Source organism: Arvicanthis niloticus, chromosome 3, assembly GCF_011762505.2.
Source record: "Arvicanthis niloticus isolate mArvNil1 chromosome 3, mArvNil1.pat.X, whole genome shotgun sequence".
NCBI classification, from domain to species: Eukaryota; Metazoa; Chordata; class Mammalia; order Rodentia; family Muridae; genus Arvicanthis; species Arvicanthis niloticus.
Genome location: NC_047660.1, coordinates 60,220,079 through 60,236,730, shown reverse-complemented (window position 1 = coordinate 60,236,730; position 16,652 = coordinate 60,220,079).

The following is a 16,652-nucleotide window of genomic DNA, read 5'->3' as shown; positions in this document are numbered from 1 at the left end:
GAGAAGGAGACGACTACAGAGCCCAGGATGGAAGGGAGAAGGTTGGTAAGCCAAGGAGAGGCGGAGAACCAGTTTTTTAAGCCACCCTCCCACTCATTCTCACTATTTCTTTTGTCATTTTGATCTCTCTCTGATCTTAGCTATATTATCTCTAACTACCCCAGTATGGTCAGTATAAAAACAGCAATCCTCCTTGAGGACAGAACATAGTCCCTTGCTGAAGGGAGGCCAGATCCAGCCCTCTGTGTGTGGGGGTGGGGTGGGGTGGGGGGACCACTTCAGACAGCAAAACAAGGCATTTTTTCAGATTAGTGATGTCAATCTCTAGCTGCTCGATGTCCTTGTCAATGGCCCCTTGAAGTTCTGAGTGGTAGAAGTCCTGAAGCTGGCATCAGAATTAGAACTTCCAACAGCAGACATCACGGGTGGCCTTTTTTATCTGGAAAGGAAAAAGAAGGGAATTCTCAGGGAGATCTCTCTTCCCTGGATGTCAATTGTTATTTATCTTATCTATAGTTAGGTCTGGCTTTGTGGAAGTATCTATTTGTTTCACCAATTTTTCTGGCAGCCATCTATAGTTGTGCTTCTTTGGTATCAAACAGACATATCAATCCTCAGTCCCATATGAGAACTGGGTCTGAGTCATTCCATTTAAAGGTAAGAAGGTCCTTCCACATAACTGTTGCATAGTTTTTATTGGTCTCGGGGTGCCAAAGGCATTCAGCAGCAGATTTGCCATGTGCAACCAGATTTGGAAAATTGAGAACACACAAGGCATGATAAAGAATATCCCTAGGGAACCCCTTCTGGGTGTATAACTACTCCTCTTTTGGTTTTTCAAAAGTTGATGTTTCAGTGTTCCTTGTAAGAACCAGGGCAAAAGCACTAGTAGCCGCTCCTCCCACTCTCAGATAGTTATGAAGGTATTATTTTAAAGTTCCATAGTATCTGTTTCACAATACCTTGTATTTGAGGATTATAAGGAATTCCAGTAATATGGGTAATATTAGATTGTCAACAAAACATCTCAAATGTCTGACTATAATAGCCAGTTTCCATCTATCTTAATCTGATATGGAACACCAAGCATAGAAAGATAATGTAGGCAATAACTAATTACATTTTTAGTTGTTTTTCCTGTTAAAGCAGTTGTAACTAGAAAGCCTGAAAAGGTGTCAAGTCACATGTACATGTTAATTTTCTAAAATCAGAAATGAGTAACATCCACTTGTCATAATTGATTAGGCATAGGTTCTCAAGTATTAACACCATTATGAAAAAAAAAATTGAGGTCACTGAGAACAAGTTTTTGTAATTTGACTTATATACTCTCTAGAAATATCAAGTTACTGTCTCAAGCCATTATAATTAAACATGTGTAACAATAACCAAGCAACAGCACCTTTGGAGCAGATCTCTGCAGATCCATGAAGATATAATATCTTGTGGTGATGCTGTATAGACAAATAGATGGCTTCTTAGTTCTAATGATGATCCTACAAGAATTTCTAAAATTATATCAATGATGATTAAGCTCTTCTGTAACTGGACTGTTATTAGGCAATGGATGTCCAGCCAGACAATCACTCCCAATGGACGTGCATGTAAACATTCTCTGTTGCAAACTTCCACCTCATCCCATGATTTGACCCAAGGTGTGAGCCTGTGATGAACCCTGTCACGTGTGATTATGTATTCTGAAAGATATACAAGCACTGAGGACAAAGAGATGACAGGCAGATACAATGGAGAGATAGGATAGAATCTTTCACCTATCTCCACTTACGGTATATGTTTTCCTTTTCTCCACTTAGGATCTTTCCACTTCTCTCCCTAAACAGCTTTCCTAGGAAACTTTTCACACTTAGTAATAAACTCTACAACAACTTCTTCTAAATGTCTTTTCTTTCTGCAACCTGAGACTAGCAGGCACAGTTAGAACCCAGCAGTTCCTGATGAGATAGAACAAAGGCTGTTTATTTAATCCTTGGCTGTTTTCAGGATGTGTTAAATTGAAGAAACTGCACTTTCTGGCTTCAGAGGATCAGAGAAAGCAGGCCAGCCACAGTGGTATAGTAACTTAGACAAGTAAACTTTTTTATTTAGCAACTTTAAATATCTCCTAAAACAAGGTCCTAACCCCTGCCAAGGCTCTTCCCCCTCCACTGTCTCAAGAAGAGCTAACATGAAGAAGAAGGAAGAATGTCTATAATCTGCCTAGTATATAAATCTGTTGTGACATTTTCCTGGGATCCAGGCAATCCAGCATGAGCTTTTAAATGTCTTATAAAATTAAGGAAAAGTACATGTTTCTTAAATTAAACTGTATTTGTAAAATTTGAGAATTAGCAATATCTAAATAAGGAACAATTTCAAGCAATTATAAACCATGAGCTATATTACTGGCTATGAGTATAGGAATTGAAAGCTTCATTCCTCAGCATTTCAAACAGTGGCTACAGCACGTAACTTAATTATTTGTGCTGAAGCAGGGGGAAACTGAGGAGGATCCAATTACATATACTGTCTTCCCATTAGATGAGCCGTTTGTAAATAGAGTATATACACTATAGGCTGCATGTGTAAATTTATAAGAAATATAAAAGCATGTATAGAAAAATTGTAACAACTTGTCTTTTGGATAATGATTACAAAATTTGTCTAGAAAGTTGGTCATATGATAGGCCAAATATCAGTATTCTTTAATAACCAATTTAATTGCTCTTTGGAATAAGGAACAGTTCATTAAGTTCTTCTCAAAATACTTTTGTAACCCTGACCTACAAGTCTGTATTAACACAGCAACAGCTTTAAAACAGGGTGTTACAACTTTCTTTGGAGATAAAGAAATATGAATCTATATTAATGGTCCCTTTTCCCAAAGAACTGTTGTGAAACAGCCAACAATTGACCAGTCTGTATAATGTATCTATTGATAACTAACAGCTTCCTCTACTTTCTGCAAAGCTATTTCTCCTTCATCAGTTAATTGTCAAGGGGAATTAAGATTTGCATCTCCCTTGAGAACATCAAACAGAGGCTTAAGTCCTCCTCTGGTGAGCTTAAGGTGAGCTGTTATCTAATTAGCATCTCCTAGAAGCTTCTGAAATCATTTAAAGTAAGTAAACTATCTTGGTGTCCCAAATATTGAAAAGATATTGTCTTTGAATGTTTTCTGGAGCAACAAGCACTCCCCAAAATTTTAAAGCTCGTTTTATGAGAACAAAGGCTTGCATTGAAACTCCTTTCAGAGGGCTATTAACCATTTCTTGAGGCAAAACTTTCTAATAATATCTCTTTTTCAATCTTGGTGAGGCTAAATTTGCCTCTGTCACTGTATCAAATAAAGTTGGCAGCAGGCCTGTACTGTGCCACAGCTGTTTTTATTTCTTATTACTTTTGCAATCATCTCCACCTGTTCGATCCTCTTCTCAACCATAAACATGGGTGAGTCAAAAATTCAATGGAATACTGGCAGTTTATATTTTTAAGTTTCTTTTGCAATATTAGAGTATAACCATAACTTTGGGAAACAAAACCAATTTTTAACAATGTAAACAATCTATTTTTTTTTTTTAATTAACAGCAAGTACATTACTTTTATCTTACATAGTTCGGCTGCCAGTTTTTATATCTGAATGTATGATAGTGCAGCTTTTAATATCTCACTAAAGAGACATTGTTTTTAAATCTTATCTTTATATATCTGATCTCTGAATGACTCTAACCCTGAGTTACCAATTTTAATCTAGCTTTTTGTTACCAAAAGTTGTAATTTTTAATCATATCTAATAACTAACTTATAGGTTAATAACATATAACCGAGATACATAGAACATTTAGTACTTTAAAACCAGTCAGAAACAAAAGTGAAGTAGATGTACATTTTATATATTTCATCCAAACAAATCTTTCTTACTTTTTCTAGCTGTAATTTCAAAAGAAAGCACCTTGTCATTTGTTGAGCCTAATAAGCTAATAAACACGGTCACAAAAAAATTTTCCTAGGAAAACAGCCATCAATTTTTTTACCATAGAAGTAAAAAACTTGTTGGCCCCCTCCAAGAGCAGCTTATGCAAATAATCATACCTGCCAGGGTTCTTTCTGGTGTGCCTTATTTCCAGCCCCAGAGCAAGGTAATTTATTTATCAGCTTCTATTGTGTAAATTAAGATTATCCTTTAAGAGAGTTTTAAGTTAAATCAAGCCAGAAGTTTTAACCTTTTTGTTTTAAAACATGAAACATAGAACATTTATTCATTCCGACGAAACAAAGACAGACACGTGGACAAATTTGGCGCGCCAAGGACACACAGTAGATAGAGAAAGCATAACTAAGAATTCTCTTCAGTAGGAGCCAGAGAGAAACCTCCTAATTTGCTCCTGCTCCCAGAAGGGCTCTGAAATAGCCTTTTCTTTTGTTAACACGCCTGAGAGCACACTGTTTTAGCTCTCTCTCTCTCTCTCTCTCTCTCTCTCTCTCTCTCTCACTCACTTTCTGTTCCTTTCACCAAATATTGCAGAGTAAAGCCCTGCAGCCCCTCAAGTCTCTCTAACTTTTTCCAGCAGTCAAGAGTCTCCTCATCACGTGCCGGACAAAACACAAAAACAGCAAGCAGAAACCAAACAACCTGAAACACACTGGCTACACCTAGTACTCCCCAACCACACAACCGACTCAGATGGAAGGGGGTTGCGAGGCTCCCCTCTCAGAAGGAGACCGCAATCCTCTTTCCTCAGATAGGAGGCTTTCACCAGACACCTCTGGCCCTCCTTAACCCCCCCCCCCCGGACGTCTCCAGGGTTGGCAGCTTGTAGCCATCCAAGCACGTCTGCCGACTACAGCTTCCCAGTCATTACGACCAGTGAAGCAGCTGCAAAACCAAAAAGCGCTTTCCCGAATACAGAATACAGGTACAGATACAGAATCAGACCCGACAACTGACTTGCCGGTGCTTTACAGAATACTCCAAACCGAGTTCAGATTATTTCGGACCGAATACAGATTATTTTAAACACACCTCAAACAGACAATGGACTCGCCGGCCGGCTCATGCACTCACTCACTCACACTGGGGATCCCATTACCTCCAAGGTTGTTTCTGGGAGTGTGGGGGTGGCTGCTGTTTCCCGGTCAGGGAACCAAAATGTAAAACCCAAATGAAAAGGACCTCACCGATCCGTGGAGAACTGCAGACGCACCCCAAATCACTCACGAGAAACACAACTTGATGCAAATCGCAAGAGGTTTACTGGCTAGCCAGGGCTGTCTTTCCTTCAAGCCCGCAGGGGCAGCGGAATTCAGCAAAAGAACAAAAGAAGTTTACAGCTTTTAAGGGTGAATCTACAAACCAGGTGGGGGTGGAGTTAGGGAAGGGGGAAGGCTGAGAGTGGAGTTAGGGAAGGGGGAAGGAGGGGGAACAGGTCACTAGGTCATAGATACATTTGATCTCAAATTCCTAAGATGCATGGTGTGTCACTTTATAATTGGCTATTTCGAAGTAGTTTCACACTATATATCATGAGCTCCAGTTCAAGGGGGTCAGGCTTATCTCAAACTTTTAGCATCCTGGCACCAACTGTCTCAGGGCTGTTAGTTCAAAGCCCGGCCAAGCTAATCTCGGGCCCATAGCATCCTGACACCATGAATCTTAAGATTTGTTTAGTTAGGGCCATCTGTTCAAATGGTCAGCTAATTTCCTGGGACTGAGGCAACACAGTGTTTGACTTACAGGTTTTTATGTCTTTGCTTTTAAGAGTAGGGTTCAGGGGATCAACTTATGATTTTTCTATCTTTCAGCACCATTGTTTCAGAAACTGTGAAAAGTGTCTTTCAGACGATAAACAAGATGAGTGGCTCTGTCCCCAGCAAACACTCCCCATGTGAGCTGCTGTAAGAGTTTGTTTAGACATTTAAAAAATATGGCGGGCAATTCAGTCTCCAACACAGACAAAGCCATAAGAGAGATCTCCGCAGCAGAGATTGTGAGAAGTCATGGTGGGCTTCATTTATTGTGCTGCATTTACAACCTTTAAAAAAACGGTACTCAGCTATTTAAATGAGAACTAGAGGATCTTTGTGATTATTTGGAGAAGTCATCTGTGTAATAGCCATACAATACCTGTATTTTCTGATTCATTTGATGAGGTGTGGGATAGAAATTAGATAAAAAATTCTTAAATGATGTTAACATTATGGAAAGTATTCCTCAGCACCTCTGACCTGTAGGTTCAGTGCAATCCCAATGCAAGCTTTGGCTAGTGTTCAAAGAAGAAATCCAGAAATAAGTGAACTAATTCACAAATATATAGAGAGTATAGGCCAGTCAATGTAATCTCTTAAGATAACAAAATTGGCTGCCAGAATGACCTGATTTTAAAAGAAAATTTTATGGGTCCCATGAATTATAGATTCTTTTTCCCTAGCCTGAGTAGCTAAAGTTGCCCCTCTGGTTTGCCAACCAGAGGCCAGTTAATCCGTAAACAAAGAATGCAGAGTTACAGGACAATGGGCTACCGAGCCATCCCAGGAATGAAGATAAGAGATAAACATCCACTGGCAGGAACTGCTCCCCGCCCCCATGGACTGGTTTGGCCAGATGTTCAAAAATTGGAAAACAACCAATCGTGTGCACCCGCGCGAAAGTTTCTCCTTTTCCCCACCCCGAGCTTATATTAACCCTAAACCCTGGAGCCACAAGGTCGATGCCCCTGTCTCCCACATTGAGACAAGTGTCGGCCCGGAAAGTTCCGCCATTAAACTACCTCGTGTTCTTGCAGCAAGTTGGTCTTCCGTGTGTCCTTTGGGTGCACGCCATCCTGTGACTCGAGTGGGGTCCCCTTTGGGGGCTTCCCGAGCCTTACAATTTCAAGGTGTGCTGTTACGGTAGACAAGGATCTGGGGAATAGGGAAAGAGCTAGATCTACTCTACAGTTTATAGTCATACATTCAGTTGGCTATATCTTATCTCAATCCATTCTGGTTTTCTGCCACACAGGACAGCCTCTAACTGCAAATTCCAAGGCAATGGGGAATGTGGGGGGGGGTGCAAAAAATATGGTATATGTGTGGGGGGAACAAAGCGTCATGTTTTCTAAAGAGTTATTCATATGCACACTCATGTGTGTACGCACACACGCATTACATGTATGTGTTCATATGAATGTACTTATGTATATGTACTTATGGAAAGAGATGAAGAAAGTGGGGATGACTTGGGAGGAGGCAGCAGCCAGCAAGATGAGGTGAAGAAGATGAGAAAGATACTGGAGAGATAAAAGAGCAGTATACAATGATACACAAGTATGAAAATTTCATAATAAAGCCCACTATTTTGTACTCTTTATGAAAAATACTCCTCAAATTCTGAAGACATTAGAATATAGTTCCCTGTGTTAGGCTCAGTTGGCCTGAGGGGGTGAAGCAGCATCTTAGTGGGCAGAAGCCTCACTGGGCAAAGCTACAAGGCAATCATTCTCCATTCTCTCCATCTTCTGCATCACGCTCCTGTGGCTCTGTTATAGCTCTGGGATTCTTTTCTCCTATCTCTGTTTCATTCTTAGGGAATGTGGTCAGACCTCCTTCCCCAAGGATGGAGGTGAAGTTCTAGCTATACTGCTACAACAATTAAAACAAATTAGAACTAGTCAAAGGACAGACATAGGAACCATAGTTGGGAGATAAACCCCCAGACACATTCAGTAGAGAAAAGACAGCCTTTTAAGTAAAAACTGTAAATGTTTTAAACAATTAGATACTGGTATAAATAACAGACTTTAAATCACACTGCAAATTACACTAAACTAGAAAAGACTACAGCTTTAAAGATAAAAGATAAAGGTTTTCTTTTAAAAAATAATAATTTGGGGATAAGCAAAGATTTCACAGTGATGGCACAAAAAGTACAAATTATCAAAGCAAAATAAAATGATAATCTATTAATCAAAGTAAAAGACACTTGTTTCCTGAGAGAGACACAATTAAAAACAAATAAAGGGCAAGCCCACAGCATGGGGAAGATTATCCTTTCATACACTTGAACAGTCTTCCCCCAATATTTGGCAAAGTATTTTACATGACATAAATGCTTAAGCAACACCGCCACTAATTTTAAAAGAGTCAAAAGAATTTGAAAAGATTATATTCACCTACAAAAGACATGAAAATGGCCAGGGTGTGTAGGAAGGATGCTCGGTGCTATGACTCACAGGGAATTGCAAAAGCCACCATTATTGGTCACTGTCAGAACTCAATTTTATTAATTAATTAATTAATTAATTAAATTATTTACATCCCAAATGCTGTTCCCCCTTCTGGTCCTTTCCCCACAGAGTCCCTCCCTAATTCCTTCTCCTTCTTCTCTGAAAGGGTGGGGATCCCCTGGGTATCTCCCCACCCTGGCACATTAAGTCTCAGCCAGATTAGATGCATCCTCTCTCCCACTGAGGCCAGACAAGGCAACCATGGAGACTCAGCTGCATGTCTGCTACATATGTGCCTAGGGCCTCATTCCAGCACATATATCTCCTTTGTCTGAGAGCACCCAGGGGTCAAGGTTTGTTGACTCTTTTGGTCTTCCTGTGTTGGGAGCCGTACTGAGTATATCAGTATGCGCCATTCCAAGATGGCGCTGGCCTCGTGTCTTCCCACTTGTAAACAATTAACTGCGAAGCTGCAAAGGCAGAAAGACCGCCAAGTCACTGGCCAATCCCGAGGCATAATATTGGGTGGTGAGCGAACAGCCAATCAGAAGTGAATACGTCACTCTAGGGTGTATTTAAGCTAGGCCGCTTCCGGCTTTTTCCGTCTTTCCGCTTTACCGTTTCAAGAAGTAAAATCCTCGTTTGCAGTAATACCCGATTATTGCCTCTTGTGTCCTTATTCGCGGGTGAAAAAGGACTTAGGAGGTGTGCGGAACATTCCTGTTGGGTTCTTGTCTACTTCAGGGCCTTCAATTCTTCCCCTATCTCTTCCATAAGTGTCCCCTACCTCCAGCTAATGTTTGGATGTGGGTATCTGCATCTGTTTCTCCTGGATAGAATCTCTCAGAGGACAGTTATGCCAGGCTCCTGTCTGCAAGAATAAAAGAGTATTATTAATAATGTCAGAGATTGGTGCTTGTCTATGGAATGGGTTTTGAGTTGGGCCAGTTATTTGGTGGCCTTTCCTTCAGTCTCTGCTCTATCCCTGCATTTCTTTTAAACATAATAAAATTTTGGTCAAAAGTTTTGTTGGTAGGTTAGTATCCTTATCCCTCCAGTTGTGGCACTGCTTGGCTATAGGAGGTGGCCTTTTCAGATTCCATGTTAGGAATCGTGGCTAAGGTGACCCACACTGGCATCTGGAAGCCTTCCCTAGCTCAGGTCTCTGGGACTTCCTAGATATTCTCCACTCCCCCCAATGCAGATTTCTCCTGATATTCTGGGCCTCTCTTCTGTCTCTCCCCCACACCTGATCCTACATCCCCATTCCCCTACACCGCCCACCCATTTTCCTCCCTCTTTCTGCCTCCTATGACTATTTCACTTCCCCTTCTAAGTGATATTCAACATTCTTGCTTGGGCTTTAATTCTTGTTCAATTTATTTGGGTCTGTGCAGTGTAACATAGGTATTCTGTTCTCTATGGTTAATGTCCACTTATCAATGAGTACAAACTGTGCACTTCCTTTGGGTCTGGGTTAACTCACTCAGGATAATATTTTCTAGTTCCATCCATTTGCCTGACAAATTCTTAATGTCTTTATTTTTAATAGCTGACTAGTATTCCATTGTGTAAATCTATCACATTTTCTGTATTCATTCTTTGGTTGAGGGGCATCTGGGTTGTTTTCAGTTCCTGGCCATTACGAATAAAGCTCCTATGAACATAGTGGAGCATGTATCCTTGGGGTATGGTGAAGCATCTTTTGGGTATATGCCCAGGAGTGGTATAGCTGAGTCTTTAGATAGAACTATTTCCAATTTTCTAAAAAACAGCCAGATTGATTTCCAGAGTGGCTGTACAAGTTTGCAATCCCACCAGCAATGAAGGAGTGCAGAACTCATTTTTTATTAGTTTACTTTCTGGAGATCAGAGGTAGGTATGGGATTGGCTTGATATATTCATAGCATCCTTGTGTCTGTGTTCCTTCTGGACATCAAAGATATGAAATGCATCCTCACACTGACAGGCGGGCATCGGGAATAGAGCATCCTCACACTGCTTATGGTTTATCAGTTTTCACCATCTTCAAACAAGAGCATCTTTGTTGGCTGTGATGAGATTATAGAAATAACTTTACATTTTTGTCTTCATAACATTTTCTAATTGTACATCTAGTGTGAAAGGGGGAATTCATTTTGTTAGTTTTTACTGTACAGAAAAATGAAGTTCATTATGAAATTTTTATGCATATATATGGTTGTTCAATATTTACCCCCAACTATCTTTTTCTAATACCCATCCCCACTCTGATTCTGCTTTGTCACATACATGTGTGTATATACATATGTATGTATATATATATATATATATATATATATATATATATATATATATATATATTTGTGTAGGTAGAGGTTCTATGTATAAGGACAAACATGGAATATTTTGACAAAAAAAATAGCTATTAAGTTCCAGTGAGTCAATCAATAACAACGGCTTCCTGTGGCAAAATTTATAGTACGTCTAATCTCTTTATAGAAAGAATGCAATTGTCATCAACAATTATAACTCAAAGGCAAAAAAAATAATAATAATGAGAAAAGAAGCAAATTCCTCCCTGTTGCTGGGACAGCTTTGTGCTGTGGTTAAATGAAAAGGGTTGATAGATTTCAATTTCATGATAGTCCTTGGGTTCTACAGTAAATAATTAATCTGTTTGATGAAATGCTGTCATGTTTAATAATTCTGTCTTTGTCTTTCACTGTAGCTCTGAGTCTTAAGGCCTTTTGATCCTTAGATTAGGCCTCTGCAAATGTTCCTTATGCTTGCGGACAGATGTCTTTCATCGACAGTGGGATTAACTGGGTTTAGCGAGCTTCCCAAAATTTGGACTCCAGATTTTCATCGTCTGTACCAATTCTTCTCTATGGATTATAAGGAGGTGTAATATAGTAAGTGGAGTGATTCCTTTGATGTATGATTTTGTTAAAACCTGAGAAGATAGAAAGGGACATTGAAAATGTTTTTAAAGCCTTGAAATCTAAAACAAACTCCTGGATCTGGAAGGAACTAGAAACATTTACATGTGTGACGAGAGGGAGTCAGAGAAGATGTCCTGAGAAATAGTATCTTCACTAAGAAATCAGGACCTACCTTGCTTTAATGGGCCCTTTAGTATTTCATAGGTTCCCCGGAAAGGTTTTGTAAGGAATGTAATTAAAGACAAGTAAACTTCCCAGAGTTGACTGAAAGAGTTAAGGAAGTTGCCCGGGCAGTCTAACAGTCCTTCAAACCTGTCATTCTTCTTTGACTTTTCTTTTCTTCTCATTTATTTTCTTTTCTTTTTTCCACCATGCATCTGTCTGTCTGTCTAACTGGGTAGCTAGTGAGCACTGAGTTATTAGCTTATAGAGACAAGGTCTTATAGGCCAGGCTTTCCTGGAGCTCTATATATAGCCTAGGTTGGCCTTGAACTCATAATTAATTCTCTTGCCTCAGCCTTCAGAATGCTGGAATTACAGGCACTAAATCTTTATTGATAGAAGCCCTGTCAATACAGTACAATGCAATACAGTACAATACGATACAATACAATACGATACAATACAATACAATACAATACAATACAATACAATGTTTCATAGCTCTTGCCTTTTAGAGAAAATTATGGGAAGGTTAAAACGTTCAGTATCTTGTTGTTATCTGGTCCTACCACTCATTAGCATCACTATTGATTACACTGTTGATTAGATGATGATGATGATGTGTGTGCATGTATACCCTCCCCCAAGCATTTAGATACACAAAACAGCTAGACAGAGAATAGATGGTCCAAAGATAACATCAGCAAGGAGTTAACAGGATTCTGCATTCCATGGAATACCCAAATTAAGGTGACTTTCAACCAGGCTCTGAGAGATGACATATCATCCTGGGGCTGGATAACTTCATCAAATACTGACATCCAAGTGACTGAAGCTTGTCTCAGCACAGGCCTGAACAATGAAGATGGAGGTAAATCACTAGACCCTGGTCCCCACACATCCTTCCATCAAATTTTCCAGACTGAGACTGCAGCATGGCACCTGCACTTCCATGGAGTAGAAGAGGGTAGGAAGCTTTCGTGCTGGATGAGGGAAGTATATCTGGCAGGTAGGACAGATTACCTTTTAAATAGGCTCTCCCAGCATCAGCATCATCCCCATTAGCACATCTTCTCTAGTGTAAGATGCTAGAAAATGCCTTGAAACTTGTTTTGCCTTCCAGTTCTAATTCCCTTCAGTTCTTGCTGACTAGGCGAAATCAAGACACACAGTTGTGTGAACAAAAAGAAACAGAGGCAGTTGGAAATCTCGAGGCCAACCTGCCTTTACATTTTTACCTTCCATTTTTTATCTCCTCATCTTTCTTGTCTTTTCTAAGTCATGAAAGTTTTACTTTAACGAGTTGTAAATGTAAATAAATTCCCATTCCACAAAATTTTCAGATCGCAATGTCTGTTTACCACCACGTATTAGAAGGTGGCTTATCTCATGGAAAAGCACTGCAGTAACCATCCACATAAAGGTGTGCGCAGGGTCCATCTGTAATTAAAGTGCCACTATTTAAGTTGCATAATATTGACAGCTTTAGAAATCGAGTTGTAAGTCCATGTTGCTCTGAATGTGAGTTTTTCTACAATTTAGTTGAGAACCATTTTTAAATATAAAATGAAAATTAGGGTCTTTGAGTCTCACTAGCTGCAGTTCCAGGGCTGGGAGCCATGTGCAAGCTATTGGTGGCTACCATGTGGGACATCTTAGATGGTGCTGCGGTTTCTGTGGCAACGAAAAGGAAGTTTGACTAACACAAGTTTATACTGTGGCACTGTTTCAGATTTATCTTTCGGGAAAACAGCTAGATGTGAGCTAATCACTCTTAAGTAATACCACCACAGGTAAAGGGCACAAACGCTTCCTAGTGTGCTGGCTATTTACCACTACAGTTTTTATTTTGAAACTTTATCATTTTGCATATGAAATATTTACTTCTGAATAAACACATTTTGTAGTTGTTTCTTTCAAAGGTACAAAAATGTCCTAGTAAATAAGTTTGGTGTCTCTAGCTCTCTTTTCTAGCTTGGAACTCTGGACTTATTTCAGACGGTAAAACATAACACAGATGACTTTAGCTGCAGATGTCTTACTAAATACATGCCAGTGACATTCAGATACAGTTTGTCAATTGGGATTCCTTTTCTTTTTTCCCCTACCCCATATTATAAAATAAACCTCCTTGAATGCAGAAAACCCTGCTTTTTTAACATCCCTCGTGCATCCTCATTATTATTCTAACTAAAACTTGATGCCACTTTACCCAGGTTTCCTGGGACTTCCAACACTACTGAATCAATCTTGACACACTTTATAACTTCCTACAGCCTGAGAAAAAAAGCCAAAAACATATGCAGCATTATGAGGCTTCATTTGTCCTAGGATGCCCCATGCTCTATTCTAGCCTGTTTTCCAACATCTCCGCAAAGCCGAGGTTTATCTCATGTAGTAGACAGAGCAGTCATGCACCCACAGAAACCATGGGTCTGCAGTAGATACAAGATCATGCACCTACAAGGACCCTGGGTCTGCAGTAGACATAGTGACCATGCACCCACAGAAACCTTGAGGCTACAGTAGACACAGGGGCCATGCATCCACAGAAACCATGAGGCTGTAGTAGACATAAAGACCAGGTACCATCAGGACCATAAGGCTACAATAGACTCAGAGGCCATGCACCCACAAGGACTCTGAGGTTGCAGTGGGTGAAGAGGCCATTTACCCTCAGTAGACAATGCCCATATAACTGCAAGGACCATGAGGCTGCTGGTTGCATACCAGGCTCATCTAGTCTTACCTTCCTTATCACCTTAGCCTGTCTTCTTTAATGACGTTGGCCAATGTTTAGATGGCACAGCTTAAAGCCACTTTATTTCTTCAAAACAAGATTACATTTGCAGTCATAGGTGTGATTGCAGAAAACATAAGCAGAACTGACCTATCTGGATTGTCCTAAGACCACACAGTGGCTTGAAGTCCAACTTCCTCTTAGCCCAGGTTAGGGTGCTCAAGTTAAGAACTGAGCCACCAGTCACCTGAGCAGCCATATCAGGGACCTTGAACTTCCTCTTTCCTCAATTTAGAAATCTCATTCCCATACTGAGATATTGAAGAAACCTTTGCTGTCACCACCAGGTCTTGAGATTCGTGGCTACCTTGAATTGAAATCTTACTGAAAGTCATCCTCCTTCAATGGCTTATTTGTCTCATAATAATGAAAAGATGTTCAGCTCCTTGTTCTCTGATTAATAGGGTGTGAAGCGAGCAGCTACTGAGTTTCAAAGTAACTAGTGATTTCATAAACTAGATGCCTCATTGTTTAGAGCAGCAGTTCTCAACCTTCCTAATTCTGTAACCTTTAACACAGTGCCTCATGTTGTGGTGATGCCCAACCATAAAATTATTTTTGTTGCTATTTCATAGGTATGGTTTTTCTACTGTTGGGAATCATAATGTAAAGATTCATGTTTTCCAATGGTCTTAGGTGACTCCTGTGAAAGGGTCATACACCCTCCCAAAGCTGTCACGGCCCACAATTTGAGAACCACTGGTTCAGATTAATAGCTGCTGAAGAGGATGAAGTCTGTGGAAACAAAACCGCTGCCTCACTCGTTAGAACTAGATGACCATGTAAGCAAATGAAGGTATCATTATGGTTTACTATGAGGAGTCGTGTGGATGGGGCTGGCAGATTTGCAATTGTCTAGGTCACAAAAAATAAGAGAAGTGCAAGTAATATTAGAATTAGGACAAGGGAGCAGAGGGTATCTTTAATTTTATACTGCAGGAGGAATGGAAATTTTCTGAGTTAGAAGTTATTCCTGGTGGATTGTTTGACCCCATTTCATGGAAGAATAAGTTAGACATGACCAGGGCTGTGACAGTGAATGATAAAATAAAATGATAAGCAGGGACTTGTGTAGGGTGGCCTCCCCTTCTCAGCTTCATTCTACTAGGTTGGTGTCACTCTGGGGAAACATTGAAAAGCTTGGTCATAATGGCTGACCCCTTTCAAGGATATGTGCTTCCTACTAGGATGTAATCTGTAAGTGCTGTAGCTATAACTGTATATAGTATTATGCTTCTGATAATCAAATGTTTAAATATTATTTCAAGTATAACTTCCATTTTATTTTTCCAGGGTGTTTTTTCTTCTGTCTTTATGAAGCCACTTTTTTTTTTTTTTAACAAGGGTTTTGGCAGAGGTTATGTACAGCACCCACAGGTCTAAATCATGGTGGGTATGTTTGGTATGTTGCTTCATAGATGGATTCTTACTGCATCACTACAAACAGCACAGCTCACACAGTAAGGCAGCTTGTGTGGTGTGGGTTGCTGCACTCATGTGCAGGTGTCCACAGAGTTCAGCAAAAGGCTTCTGATTCTCTGGAGATGGTGTAAGATGCAGTTGTGAAATGCCACATGTGGATTCTGGGAACTGAACTCAGGCTCTTAGCAAAAGCAGCAAGTGCTCTTCACCACAGAGACATCTCTCCTGGCCTGATGTTCAGATTTTTTAAGATGATATATGAAAGATTCTTTAGACATCAACCTATACATCAAATAGGCAGTTGGAAAACACAAACTTTGTCTGTGTGGTGACAAATCTAGTAATTCAGCCCAGGTTCTTGTTTCCATAAGTGCCTGTAGCAGATGAGAATCAGGTGCATCTGATGAAACAGCCCTGAGACAATCTGCAGGAGCAGCCAAAACCCTACTGGAGAGTGACATTAGACAGACTTGGTAAAGCAACAAATGAGGTTACTGGGTGATGCTCTTCATTGAGAGGTGAGTTTTCTTACATGTTGGCCAATAAAGCTCACAGTTGAAATACAACAATGATGTTTCATTTGTCATTGCTTAATTCCACTTATAAATTATGATACATTTTATGTTCAGGCAAATCAATTGTTGTTGTTGTGTGCACATGTGTGCATAGGCAGAAGCAAGTGGAAGGGCTATACAATTGAGCCATTTCTCTAATGACTTAAACGATTACAATTAGCCTTTCTATGTTACATGGAGATTCAAATTGTCATATGAACCAACTTTCAACCTTGAAAGCATCTATAAACACACCCTGCAGTGTGATGTGCTTCCAATAACTTCTCTCCATATCTGTGTATCTGAAGAGAGCATTATCAAGTTAACTGACAATGAGAACAGGACCAGATATCCCTATGTTCAATATAGTGAGCCTAGGAGACACATCTCATTTTTACACAGAAAATGCAGAAAACAAACAAGAATCAAGGTAGGAAAAGGCTAAGAGGGGCATGTAGTCTACAAATTAATCTTTTTGAAAGACAAACTTTGAAAGAAAGGCTGAATATCCAATTAAGTGTTTTATATATGTGCCTGCTTGCTCATAGCAGTGGAAGGTTTGCATAGAATGAACCTCTGTCCAGTGGG